Source organism: Lepidothrix coronata, unplaced genomic scaffold, assembly GCF_001604755.1.
Source record: "Lepidothrix coronata isolate B3197 unplaced genomic scaffold, Lepidothrix_coronata-1.0 Scaffold220, whole genome shotgun sequence".
NCBI lineage: Eukaryota > Metazoa > Chordata > Aves > Passeriformes > Pipridae > Lepidothrix > Lepidothrix coronata.
In genome coordinates, this window is record NW_016690400.1 from 1040087 (window position 1) to 1052836 (window position 12750).

A 12750-nucleotide genomic window follows, 5' to 3' on the forward strand; every position below is an offset into this window, starting at 1 on the left:
TTATCCACCCTGATTTCCTTTTATGACAAAGTAACCCCCTAGCTGATCAAGGGAAGCCAGTTATTGTAGTCTTTTTGGGTTTCAGTAAAACCTTCAATCCTGTCTCTCACAGTGTCCTTCTAGACAAACTGTCCAGCCCACAGCTGGATAAACACATCATGTTCTGGGTGAGCAATTGGCTCATGGGTCGAGCACAGAGGGTGACAGTGAATGGGGTGACATCAGACTGGTGACCTGTCACTGGTGGGGTTCCACAGGGCTCCATGTTGGGCCCTGTGCTCTTCAACATCTTCATAAATGACTTTGAAGCAGGAAGAGATACTAAGTTTGCTTATAACACTAAATTGGGAAGAGCTGTTGAGTCCCTTGAGGGCAGAAAGGCCCTGCAGAGAGACCTCAACACATTGAAGGTCTGGGTAATCACCAACCATAGGAAGTTCAATGAGGGGAAGTGCTGGATCCTGCACTTGGGATGGGGCAATGCCAGATGTTTGTACAGACTGGGGCATAAGATGCTGGGAAGTAGTGCCAGGAAAGGGACCTGGAGGTCCTGGTCAATGGCAAGTTGAATCTGAGTCAGCAGTGCCCTGGCAGCCAGGAGGGCCAACCCTGTCCTGGGGGCATCAGGCAAAGCATCACCAGCCGGGCAAGGGAGGAGATTGTCCTGCTCTGCTCTGACCTGGGGCAGCCTCACCTTTAATATCATGTGCAGTTTGGGCACCACAATGTAAGAAAGATAAGAAGGTGTTAGAGACTGTCCAAAGGAGGGCAGTGAAGATGGTGAAGGGCCTTGAGGGGAAGCCGTGTGAGGAGCAGCTGAGGGCACTTGGTCTGTTCAGCTGGAGAAGAGGAGACTGAGGAGAAAGCTCATTGCAGTTACAACTTCCTTGGGAGGGGAAAAGGAGGGGCAGGCACTGATCTCTGTGGTGACCAGTGACAGGACCTGAGGAAACTGCATGAAACTGAGTCAGAGGAGGCTTAGGTTGGGTATCAGGAAAAGTTTTTTCACCAAGAGGATGGTTGGGCACTGGTACAGGCTCCCCAGGGAAGTGGTTATGGCACCAAGCCTGTCTCAGTTCAAGAAGCATTTGGACAATGCTCTCAGGCATATGGTTTGATTCTTGAGGATGGTCCTGTGCTGGACCGGGAGTTGAACTTGGTAATCCTGATGGGTCTCTTCCAACTCAGCATATTCTATGATTCTTTGAATTACTGCGTCCATAAAACTCAGTGCTTTTTCAAACGTGCAAATAAAATGGGAGTCATCAGTTCTAAAATATATATTCTGCCTAACACAGTCTTATGTGCTGGCTTTTGCAGTGGATTGCACTGTGCCACTTGTACCCTACTGTGTCTCACAGTGCAGTTTTCTGTTCTGAAAGAACTCATGTACCACCAGGCTCCTAAAACAAAATTTAGCAGATTTTCATTTTGAAATGGACGTCTGTGATAGGTGAAGCACCATCTTGTCACCCCTAGAAGAGTCTTAAGTTAACTGCTGTGCAGATGCCCAAGCAACACAGTCTTCCATGACAAATATCCTGGGAGATACTCCATGAAGCTCCTTCTAGCTCACTATTTCTCCCCATAGATTTGTGTGTCCAGGAGAATCATGTTGACCAAACCATGTTTGCTAGGGTTTGAAGGATGTTTGGTTTTGAGAGGCAGTTATAGAAGGAATATGGGGACAGAATTTAAGAAGCAGTTCAGAGCTTTTTGAGTACTAGGAACCTGGGCCATCATAAAGTCTTACTCAGTAACTGAAGATAAACTGGTGAGCTCAACAAGTGAAACAAGAAGGAACTGTACTCAAAACAAGGAATGGAAATCTTTTTTATGTGTGCAACAGACTAGTAATGAAATAAGAGACATAGAGCATCATATTTATATGGCCTACCATCTTAAAAAAAGGACCCTTAACAGTTAGCTGTGATAGTTTTGCATAGTAATTAGAAATTATTTCTATAAAAATTAATAAAATAATGATGCTAATTGAAAGAGGTGCTGTTAGAACACCCGCTTTTGCAATATCTGAAGTATTGGTTCTCTTACAACTTGCTCTTGCTCTGCATTTTACTGACCTGCTGTTAATCACAGACCATATCCCTTCTGTGTACAGAGGATTATCACTACTCCATTGCAACATATGCTTCCCTTCTAAATCGAGTCCAACACTGAGAGCCAGGAGCACTTTGGACCTGTATGATTGTGTTTTACCTGGCCTTATAACATTTAGCTATGTTATTTTCCTTCTGAAGAGCAAGGCCAAATTAAAAAAAATATTTACTACGAGCTTCTCTTTGTCTTACTCTCTATTCTGTTGCAGCTTGAGGTAGCTAGATCACCAGATTTAAGGAAACACAGCAGAGGATGAAAAGAGGTGATTGCGCTTCATTTTTAAGACTTCAACATGGATGCTGATCAGTTGGCAACAAAAGGAGTAAATGCAGTTGAGTGTGACAAATGATACAGCATCAGAAAATAAAGATGTCATTTTTGGTCTTGGATGATGGCTCACTCACATACTAAAATTAATTCTATCACCATACTGTCTGTCTGTTATTAATGGGGTGTCTCATTCAGCAAAAGAATGTGCTTCCACAATGCACAATCATTAACTGTACATGAAAGGACAGGAAATCATACAACTTCTGTAGGGTTTGACATTTACTGACTAATATCAATATCATGTGCTGAGGAAGTCACAGAGAACACAACACAAATAGTTGTTCCAGTAATGTATTTGTAGGTCATCCTATTCTGCATGCCCTCATTTTTGTGTGATGTCCTCGAGAAGTCAAGTTTCATCAATTTACTAATAGAAGAGCAAAACAAATAGAGAACTGTTGTGTGACTGCAGTTTACCCCGGGGCAGGGGACAGGGACAAGAGCCAGAAGCAGAAGCCTTCAGGTTAACTGAAGGCCTTGTGGAAAGGTTTACTCTTAAACTGACCCTAAGGTAGCAGGCAGAAGAGCTGTTTGGACAGAACTCCCTATCTGAAGTGAAAGGTGTAGTCTGTCCTAATCCATTAAGAGAAAGAACCAATGATCTGCTTTGGTAAGTCTTTCTCAGGGTATCAGAAATTTGGAGCACAGACAAGATTTGCTTATGCTGATTAAGGAGACTGTTCTTAGGAACATCCATCTGTACCAAGCACTCCTGGGCTGCTGGCCTTTCCAGAGATTGTCTTAGAAGTGGGTACTTCGCACTTGATCTCTCCAATGGGAGCCCATAATTTTGTTTATGGTGGATTTTGCAGGATATGATGCCAAGGGGAATCTCAACATCAAGCATCTTGTAGATCACAGCATCCCTGAGCTTTAGAAACACAGCTGAGTTTGTTGTTGATACAGGACAGCTTCCTTGCTGGAATTTCTGCCCTCAGTTCATGAACGATTCGGTAGATTGCTCCGTAGGCAAGTGGAAATGGAAAGATACACTTTCATTTCTATCTTGTTTTAGGACCTGGAGGAAGAAATGAGACAAAAGATAGCTGAGAAGACTGTATACAGACACAGCAAGCCTCTGCTGAGTTCTGCCCACTGGATAAGCAAAATGCATCAACCAACAGAAGGCTTCTAGCTTCCCTAGGAACTGCAGATGGCAGTAATTCAACAACTGATGCTTTCTGGGGAGATGGAGAGAGCATTCCCTCCACCCCCCTGTGCATCTGGCTGTGCCTCAGAGCTGCAGTTTTATAGCATAAAACCTTCAATCACTATGCAAGTTCTACATACTCCCATTCCTCCTCCTCCCTTTTGTCTTCCCCCACCTCCCAACATGGTGTGTTTCCCCTTCAGGAGTGGGAGGGATCATGGGTTATTGCCGAGCAGAGCCAATTTCCTGACAGTTGTGGCAGTGACAGCGCAGAACAGACACAGCTAAGGACAACACTGCTGCCAGTGTGACAGTGCTCCTTGTGAGCTGTGTGGACAGCTCAGCCTTGCTGCCACAATGGTACTGCTTGGGGAAACCTGGTGAGATGCCTCTCTAAGCTGTTTCTTAGATACTGTCATGGATGCTGTTAATGTTGCAGAAAGCATTGAATCTTTTGTGGTCCTGCTGAAGCTCTGTGGTACAGCCATAACATCAGGTAATATCCTTCCACCTCAGAGATATTAACTGGCATTGCTATTAGGTGAACAAGACTGGGAGTGCTTTTCTCCTTAGATGGGGCTGTGCAGAGGGACAGTGTCACTGTGGCAAATATGGACTGCAAATTGACAGCACATGGGCTGTGTAAGGCACAGTGCTCAAACAGGGAGAGTGTTTTGCTTGGCATCCCTTTTGCCCTATAGGTAACAATATTTTATATGAAAGCCTGAAAGCCAGACTCTGGGAAAAGGAAAGTGGTGTGTAAGAGGATATTTCATTTGAAAGGGCAGTTTCCATGTGAGCTGCCAAGTGAATGGCATTATTTCACTGTCAGGGCATCTAAATTATGGCAGATTGAGATGTAGTGGTTTGTGTTTGCATACAAGTAAGGCAGGGCCAGCCTAAGTATGTATATGCAGCTGTGGCCACCCTTATTTCATAGTACTTCACATCTTACATCTCAGATGGTTGGTAAGATGGTGCCTACATACCTGCTAATATTTCTGGACTCTTTTTCCAAAAATCTGCTCTGCAGGTTTTTATCTACCACAGCTTAGTGGGGCAGTTTTCATTTCCCTGGAAATTTTCTGGGGAGATGTAAAATGTGCCTTTTCGGTAGGAACTCCAACTGCTGTACTTTGGCTCCTGAATGACAACTATCTGTTACTCAGACAAGAAGTGCCCGTTCTGCAATTGGCAGCGTTGAGCAAGTATTACAAAGAACTGAAAGGGCAGAGGGTACAGAGAACACCTATTTTCAGAAAATCTCGGTTCCCGTAGAATGAAGGTGGATTTCAGTGCTACCTTTGCTGGGCTGTCCTAGGACAGCGCTGTTGATGCAGCAGTTCATCAGTAACCTGGTGGACGAGCAAAGCAGAAAAACAGAAAGTGAAATCAGAATGTTGCCGTAAACAGAGGTAGGTGGGAAATGATAATACAGAAAAAAACTTGTCTTTGCCTTACTGCTATTTACAGGGTTGTCTATGGCAAACAGAACATGCCACAGAAAGAGTCTGTGGCTGAAGCGCAATGGCAGTAAGAGAAAAACAAGAAAACAAAATTGTCAGTACAAGTGAAATGCATAGATAACAGTGCCAAATGAAAATTCTACATTTCCAAGCCCTAAGGGGCAAGCCCTCCCCCAGCCGCATATCCAGACTACGTGCTTACATTAAAACCTGCTGCATCTTCCTAGCTGTCTTCTTCCAGTCAAACCACATGATATCAGTCTTGCTTGATCTGAGCATCTCCATGCTGGATATGCAGCCTAGATCCTGCCTGGGACTGAGAGTACCACACGCTAGAGAATCTCTCTCCTGCCCGTGAAAGCAGGAACCCCTGAGCATCACTAGGGCTTCACTGGGAGTTGTCTGCCTTGAACCTGGGAGTTGTCCATAGCAGAATCTCATCTTCCTCAGCACTCAGCTCACATCAGTCAGTGAAGAGTGATGTGGTGTCATGTGCCCCAGTACGTGGTTGCCCAAAAGGGGCACTTGGTGCTGCAGGTGTTGTTGGTAACATCTTGCTGACGTGGCACCTGCCTTGCACTGGGGCAGGAGCAGGTCTCCTGGATCTGAAACTCCTGCCTGTCTTCAGGAGGCAAATGAGCAGGAAGTCTGCAAGGGCACTGGGGGCGTGGTGTGTGGAAAGCAAGAGCATGTGACTGTAGAGGAAGGAAAGGAGCAAGTTATGACTTTAATTTTCTCCTGTCAGCTAGTTTTCAGTTGCAGCATCTTGCTTTGAAACATCACTGGGAGATCAGAGAGCCTGTATAATAAAACTGTTTTGCTTGCAGCACATAATCTCAAGTAAAACAATCTCATTATGCAAATATTGAGTGCCTTCTTTCACAGGGGCTGTGGGACTGTGCTCCTCCTGCTCTGGAGGCATTGGTTTTCAGAGCACAAGCTGAGGATAAACTCTTAATCTTAACAGATGCTGGTAAGGCCAAGTCCATAGCTTATACTGGGGCACAGGTGCAAGAGGAAATGTTGTTCACCTCACCATGGTCACCACAGGGGTATCTTATGCTGTAGGGAGGTGTAGGAAGGGAGAGAAGGAGCAGCAGGTTTGCAAAGAGCTGCTCTTCCGAGAGCTACAGGCCACAGTTAGTGTGTGGCTGGGGACACAAAGGGGTACTGGAATGCTAATATGACTCCTGCAGGAACAGGTAGCCCAGGATAGAGCAGCTCTGTGGATGCCCATGGCAGGACATGAGCAAAACCTGGCTCGATGGTGTAACTAAGAACTCTCTCTCAAGGGGAATAGGATTGCTGCAGTGAAAGTTGGACAGGTTCCTTCACCCCTTCTTTCTTGTTTGACTTACAGTACTGTTTTGGAGAGCAGCTGGGGATGCATATTTATCCTTTCCTGGCACCTGTTTGCTTGCAAAAAGCTGTGGGCAAACTCTCTGGAGGGGCTGCTTGTGGCCATACCATGCTGCTGTCTGAGTAAGAGTCTGAACTGCAGTTGGAGACTTTTGCTTGGAGGAATGCTTTGAAACATATTGCTTTTGATGGCACTGTGTTGCCAAGGACTCTTTGTGGCTGAGTGAAGAGGTGACTCCTTGCCCTACTCTGCAGGGAGAGGAGCCTTTCTGAAGCACACGTGTCTCTCTCAGTTTTGTCAGGGACACTCTTTCTTCTCAGACACCACAACAGGGAAAGAGAACAGGATTGCAGCTGAGGCTGTGCCCCATTCCCTGTGCTTGTGCTCACTCCCAAAGGATATAGGGACCATTGCCAGGCCCCTGCACCCCCCTCTTCTATCTTCAATTTTCCCTCCTCTGTCTGAGGTCCCTGTGCTGCCAGCAACAGTTGTCAGGACTGAGAAGGGCTTATTGGGCCATATCATGCATGCCTCTGGCCATAGCAGTTTTGGGAAAAGTTGATAAGGAACAACTAGGAGTACCTGTCCAGGTGAAAGCCTGCTGACGGAGAGGGGCTCCCAGCCCTCACCAACCCAGAATGAATGTGGAGTTCTGGTGTGTCAGACTGAGTTTGGGGAAGCCTTGCCCAGACAGGGTGGCTGATGGCAGTTGCAGGCAGGCCTTTTCCCTCCCAGGAAGCTGTTCTAGAGAAATACCATCCTTGAAGGAAGACCCACATCTCTCCTGCCCTTTGTCCCCCACCGGCTGGGAGATCATGGCTTGGGGGTTCAAAGGCAATGTTTTCAAGTCTTCACCCATGTTTCCAGTCTCACAGTGTGGCCCTTAAGCTGGTAGGGAAATAATACTCCAGGGCTATGTTTTTCTCTCACACAGTGGCTCTGGGGTACCTGAAGTTGGGTCAGGATGGTGACAAGGCTGTTCTCTTCCTGCCACAGGGAACAATTACAGCTGCCTTTTCCTGTTCTGCTCTGCTTTGAGCACTGATCCCCTCTGGCAGAACTCCGGGATCTGAATTAAGGTAGGCCCTGCCCAACTGCCCTCCCCACTGCAGCCCAAGACCCCTCAGGAGACTAAAGTGCAAGCTCATTGACAGCTAATGGCATGTAGTTGAGAAACCAGTAAACTGCTTTGATCCTGGGTGGTTTCAAGCCATGTGAGTTGAACACTGTTCCCCTGTGACAGGGGCAGAATCAGGTTTAGTGAGGAACCCTGGGGGAGGATGGCAGTTCAATTAGCATCGTTTCATGGTGCAGCGTTAGAGGCTGTGGTTCTCAGGGAGAACATCTTCTGGCCTGTAACTGCACTGGTGTGTTTGTGCCCACTTTGGCTTGTCTTAGGGGACACCTTACCCTGTGTCCTGGTTTAACCCCAGCCAGCAGCCAAGCCCCTCATAGCTGCTTGCTCACTCCCCCCACCAGAGGATCGGAAGAGTAGAAGGCAGAAAACTCATGGGTTGAGATAAAGACAGTTTAACAGGGCCACACACACAAGCAAAGCAAAACAAAGAATTAATTCACTGCTTCCCACATGCAGGCAGGTGTTCAGCTAGGTCCAGGAGAGCAGGGCCCCATCACGTTTGTCTTCTTGGGAAGACAAACACCATCACTCCAAATGCCTCCCTCTTCATCCTTCTTCCCCTCATTGAGCATGGTGCCATATGGCCTGGAATATGTGTTTGGTCAGTTTGGGTCACCTGTCCCTACTGTGTCCTCTCCCAGCCTCCCCTCTACCCCCAACTTCTTCCCCAGTGTGGCAGTATGAAAAGCAGTATGAGAGGGCTCTCTGTAAGCCCTGCTCAATACTAACAAAACCATCACTGTGTCATCAACACTGTGTTCAGCACAAATCCAAAACACAGTCCCATACTAGTTACTGTGAAGAAAACTGGTTTCATTGTCTTTTAAATGTCTTTCAACGGCACCCAGTATGATTTTTCCCAAAATTTTTCCAGGTACTGAGGTTAGAATAAAAGGTCTGTAGTTCCCTGAGTCATCCTTCATGGCCTTCTTGTAATCTGGAATAACACTGACTAGCTGTTACTCAGCATGGACCTCCCCACGCTCCCAAGACCTTGGTGCATGATTCAGAAAGGTCCTGCTGTAACATCCATCAGCTCCCTCAGGGATAAAACTGGGATAAAACCCACCTGGCCCCGTGGAGTTATGAACAGTCAACTGGTACAACTGGTCCCTGACAATTTCAGTGTCCCCAGATGGAAAGTCACTGTTCCCACAGTCATGGTCCTTGCAGCTCAGAGGACCAGGCAGCACAAGGGTTATTGTCAGTATTAAAAACTGAGACATAAAAAGCTCTGAATGCCTTCACTTTTTCTTCATCCTTATTTGTTTGGGTTACTTGGTGCTTTAAAATGTGTGTGTTGAAAGGGTTGGCCACTACCCAGCCAACTCAGTGACACTACAAGGAAAGACAAAATTTTCATGTAAGTTTGAAGCAATTTTGACACTTCTTTCGAGCATGCTATCTTTTCACAATGATGCAGAAAGTATATTTTGAAAAGCATGTGTTTGAGAGTATATTTTGCTAAAATTAGCAAGAAATTTATACATCAGTATTTTTTCTGATAGCCTAGAATGATTTTCTGTCTTTTCAGGTTAAGTAGTGGGCAACTTAGCCACAAAATAATTCCTACTTTCATTTACTTTGTTAATGAAATGTTAAAGCACAATGAACATTCAGTGCCAGTAAAGGTAGGAGCTTCAAAATTTTATTTGTTTTTCAGGAGAAAAGACTTGAAAATTTAATTCATGTAGCACTGCTAAGACATTTTTCTAATTGTAGAATTAGATTATTTAAAATATACACATGTATCTGCGAGTTTCCAGAAGGTTCACTTGACTCAGAATAAGATAGGTCTTCCCTGCATAATCCCTCCAGGAACAGGTAACCCTGAGGCAAACCAAAAAAGATAGACTCTGATTTCTGCAGTAAAAATTATTTCTCTTCTCAAGCCATAGGGAAGGGTGATTTCTATTGAAAGCACCCCGTTTTAATACAGGCTTCTTCACTTCAGCCTTATTTAACATTCAGCCCTTGTGTAGAAGGGACTCGAGGCTGTTCAGTGCGTGCAGATGGTCTGTTAGTGCCATTCAAATTACAGTCCTCAGTGTCTTTGCTGAAGTGGTGATTTCATTTGGGTTTGTAATTTTCTTCTGTTTTGTTTTGTTTTCTTTTGTAAATGGCTGCAAAAAAAGTCCAGATCTGGACCAGAACCCGTAAACTGTACGCTAAAACAGACTTCACTCCTTCCCTTCACCTCTACACTCAAGTATGAAGGTGGAGTCAGAGCTTGCATTAGGAATTTTTTTATGCAAAGAAATAGAGAATGCTATGGCTAAATCAAAGTCAGGTCTTTGTGTGTTGCACGCTGCCAGCTTCACACACAAACTTTGCAGAAATGCACCCCTAGCTTGCAGAAGGCTTATTAGATCCAAAGTCCGGAGAAGGAAAGTGTCATTTCACCTCAAAACTAACAGATGAAGACTCAAAGGCATTCTGACCCCATCAGCCCAACCCACCCTTCTTCCCCAGCTGACTTTCACAATGAGATGGTGCTGAACCAGGAAAACTTCCTGTTTTCTTCTTGATTTAACTCTTACTCCTCTCCACTGCCTGTGCTGGTGGATGATTCTTCTGGGCAAAAACAGCCTGAGACATGCTCTGAAGCATTTAAACTCTGTTTTGAGAGTTTAGCATTGTTCCCTCCAGAAAGATGAATGTGGAATGCAAAGAGAAGGGTGTCTCCTGCTCTTCAGACCTCACACAGACACAGTGCAGCAGCATTTTCCCCCAGTGGCAGACAATAAAGTACTGGGGCAAAAGTACATCTTATTTTAGTGCATTATAGCAGCGCCTGATCATCCAGTAGTGTTTACACAAACATTATTTAGCTTTATTGCAACTCTGTCCTCCATACCAAACAATTTAAAACATTAAAAAGCACAGATAATCTAGCTCAATAAGTTCATTTGTAATGGAAAATGTCCTAGGTACTAATAACCTGCAAATTTTAACCCTGCAAGTCGTGGGCCCTGATAATATCCTTACAGACAAACTGACGATGTTGTTTGCATAGGTAGAGCAGAACTCCTGAACTGCCAGACACTGAGTGCTGTCATCAGATGTACAAAGTCCAAGTGGCAGCTGGTTACTAGCGCCACTCCTCAGGGACTGATGTTGAGCCCAGTGCGCCCTAATGTTCCACTCAACAACCAGAGCAATAGCATGGAATATGCCCTCAGCAAATTTGGTATGATTACAAAGAAGGAGCGGGCAGAGCAGGGGTTGAGGACAGATCGAGTGGCAGGCAGGGTCACTCTTCTGATCACTCACTGTGATGTGCTGCAGAAATGCAACAGCATGAACTTCACAGAGATCAAGACAGGCCTCTGGGCTTATCCAACCCGTGAAGTAACTCTGCAACAATTAAGGCTGGGCACCAACAGACTGAGGAATAACTTTGCCAGAAGAGGAACCAGAGTCCTGGTCTGATTATCTTCCATCAGTGTTGTGTGGTTTCGTGGTGGCAAAGACCAGCCACATGTTGAGGAATATATTTAGTGCAGGTAACTTGGTGTGTAGCTGCAGTGGGATCTGAAGGTTGAGCTCTGGGTGGGAGCCCGAAGCAAGAGGCCAGGAACTGGTGCTGACCCTTTACACAACAAAGGGCACAGGGACCTGTGGCCCAGCCACTGTGAGAGACCACAGGAGGTAGGAAGACCCCAGACTTTGGTGCACATAGACTACGAGTGTATAAAAGCCTGGTAATCCTTTGTTCTGGAACCCTCCTCAGACAACCAGCTCAAGCTGTAGCTGTTATTTTATTGCTGCACAATGACTAAATTACTTAGAGCAACCAGAGGTCTGGGATGGTGCTATGGGAAACCTGGGGTCAATCTGGGTCAGCCAAGGGGTCACTGGAGCCACCTGCTGTGAAGAGGCTTCAGTCCCAGTCTCTTGTGGTTGGCGTGTGACTGCCAGAGTGCTCCTGGAATGGTCAGACAGGGAAGTTTTCCTAACAGTTTGGTAACCCAGATGGAACCCCAGGCCACCACCTTTGAAGCCCCCCTTCCCCAAACATCCAACCGCGGACACTTGGGTGAGTTCACCTGGGATCACTGGCGCAGAAAAGAGCCAAAGGGTGAATGTTAAAATTCCCTGAGCAGATTCTGTATAAATCATAAGGGCGGATTTGTGTCTCCCTGTTGCTGTTGGTGCAGCATTTTGCACAGATATGGTGAAATTACTGGCGGGGGGTTGAGTATGGATGTGCAGCCTGACCAGTGTAAGGACCAGATAGGGGAGATATAGAGTCCCTTGTAAGATGCAAGGTGGTGATGAAAGCTCAAGTCTCTCGTGTGACACAGGGGATTTGGAGCCCCTCTTAGCATTTGAAATGATGGAAAACGAACCCGGCATGGAAAAGGAGATGCCCTTGGCTGAGGTTGTGCAAAACTGGGAGAAACTGAACTGTAAATACTTGCACCTTGGAACAGCTGATGGGACCTGGGGATAAGGACTGGCTCTACCCATGACCTGGGGATAAGGACTGGCTCTAAGGGCTGGGGCATGAAGCTGGGCCAGGCAGTGATTCTGAACACACTGGGCCATCCCCATGGGTCGCCCCAGCCTGTGTCAGGCACTGTTGCTGCTCACCACCACCCCTCCCCACTCTGCTCCCTGCCCTTTTGGTCTGCATCCAGCACTGGAGTCCAGAGGGCTCCTGTGACAGGAGCAGCCACGGCTGGCATTGGTGAGGTTCCACGGGAGTGGGCTGGTACCCAACCTCAGCCGACATCCAGCGGCAGACTTAGAATTGCTGCAAACCAGGGGCTGTGTAAGGGGAATGAAATGTGGCAAAGGCCCACAGCAGATGCAGACATGATGTAATTCCTGCCCAGTGCACCATCAGCAGCAGCTGGACATGGGTCAGTAGGTTATAAAGAGACAGGCAAGTGCCATTCCAGAGTCAGGAGCTGGGCTCAGACCCCGAATCCAGAGTGGCAGAGACGGGTGCCATGGGGTGCCTGGTGCGGTGACATAACCCATTGCAGAGAAGCCATCAGGAGCCCTGAGGAGAGCTCTGACAGCACCCCACGAGCTCTCACCAGCCCATGGCCACGTGGGGGAGGGGGTGTCATTCTGCACCGGGCTGTGCCCATATCCACAGCAGGTCTTCAAGGTGAACAGCCCATCTCCTACGATTTCTTTGTGAGGCAATTGGTACACAGACAAAACATGTCTCTGG

General features: G+C 46.6%; 1 long non-coding RNA gene across 1 annotated transcript; it reads right to left on the reverse strand.

Annotated features, from left to right (window-relative positions):
- Window positions 1-3333: 3333 nt before the first annotated feature.
- On the reverse strand, window positions 3334-7116 carry LOC108506598. Its single transcript, XR_001877811.1, has 3 exons — window positions 7007-7116; window positions 4901-4953; window positions 3334-3466 (listed from the first exon to the last, which is right to left on the reverse strand). It is a non-coding gene; the product is annotated as an uncharacterized LOC108506598 (long non-coding RNA).
- Between the last annotated feature and the right edge of the window lie 5634 nt (window positions 7117-12750).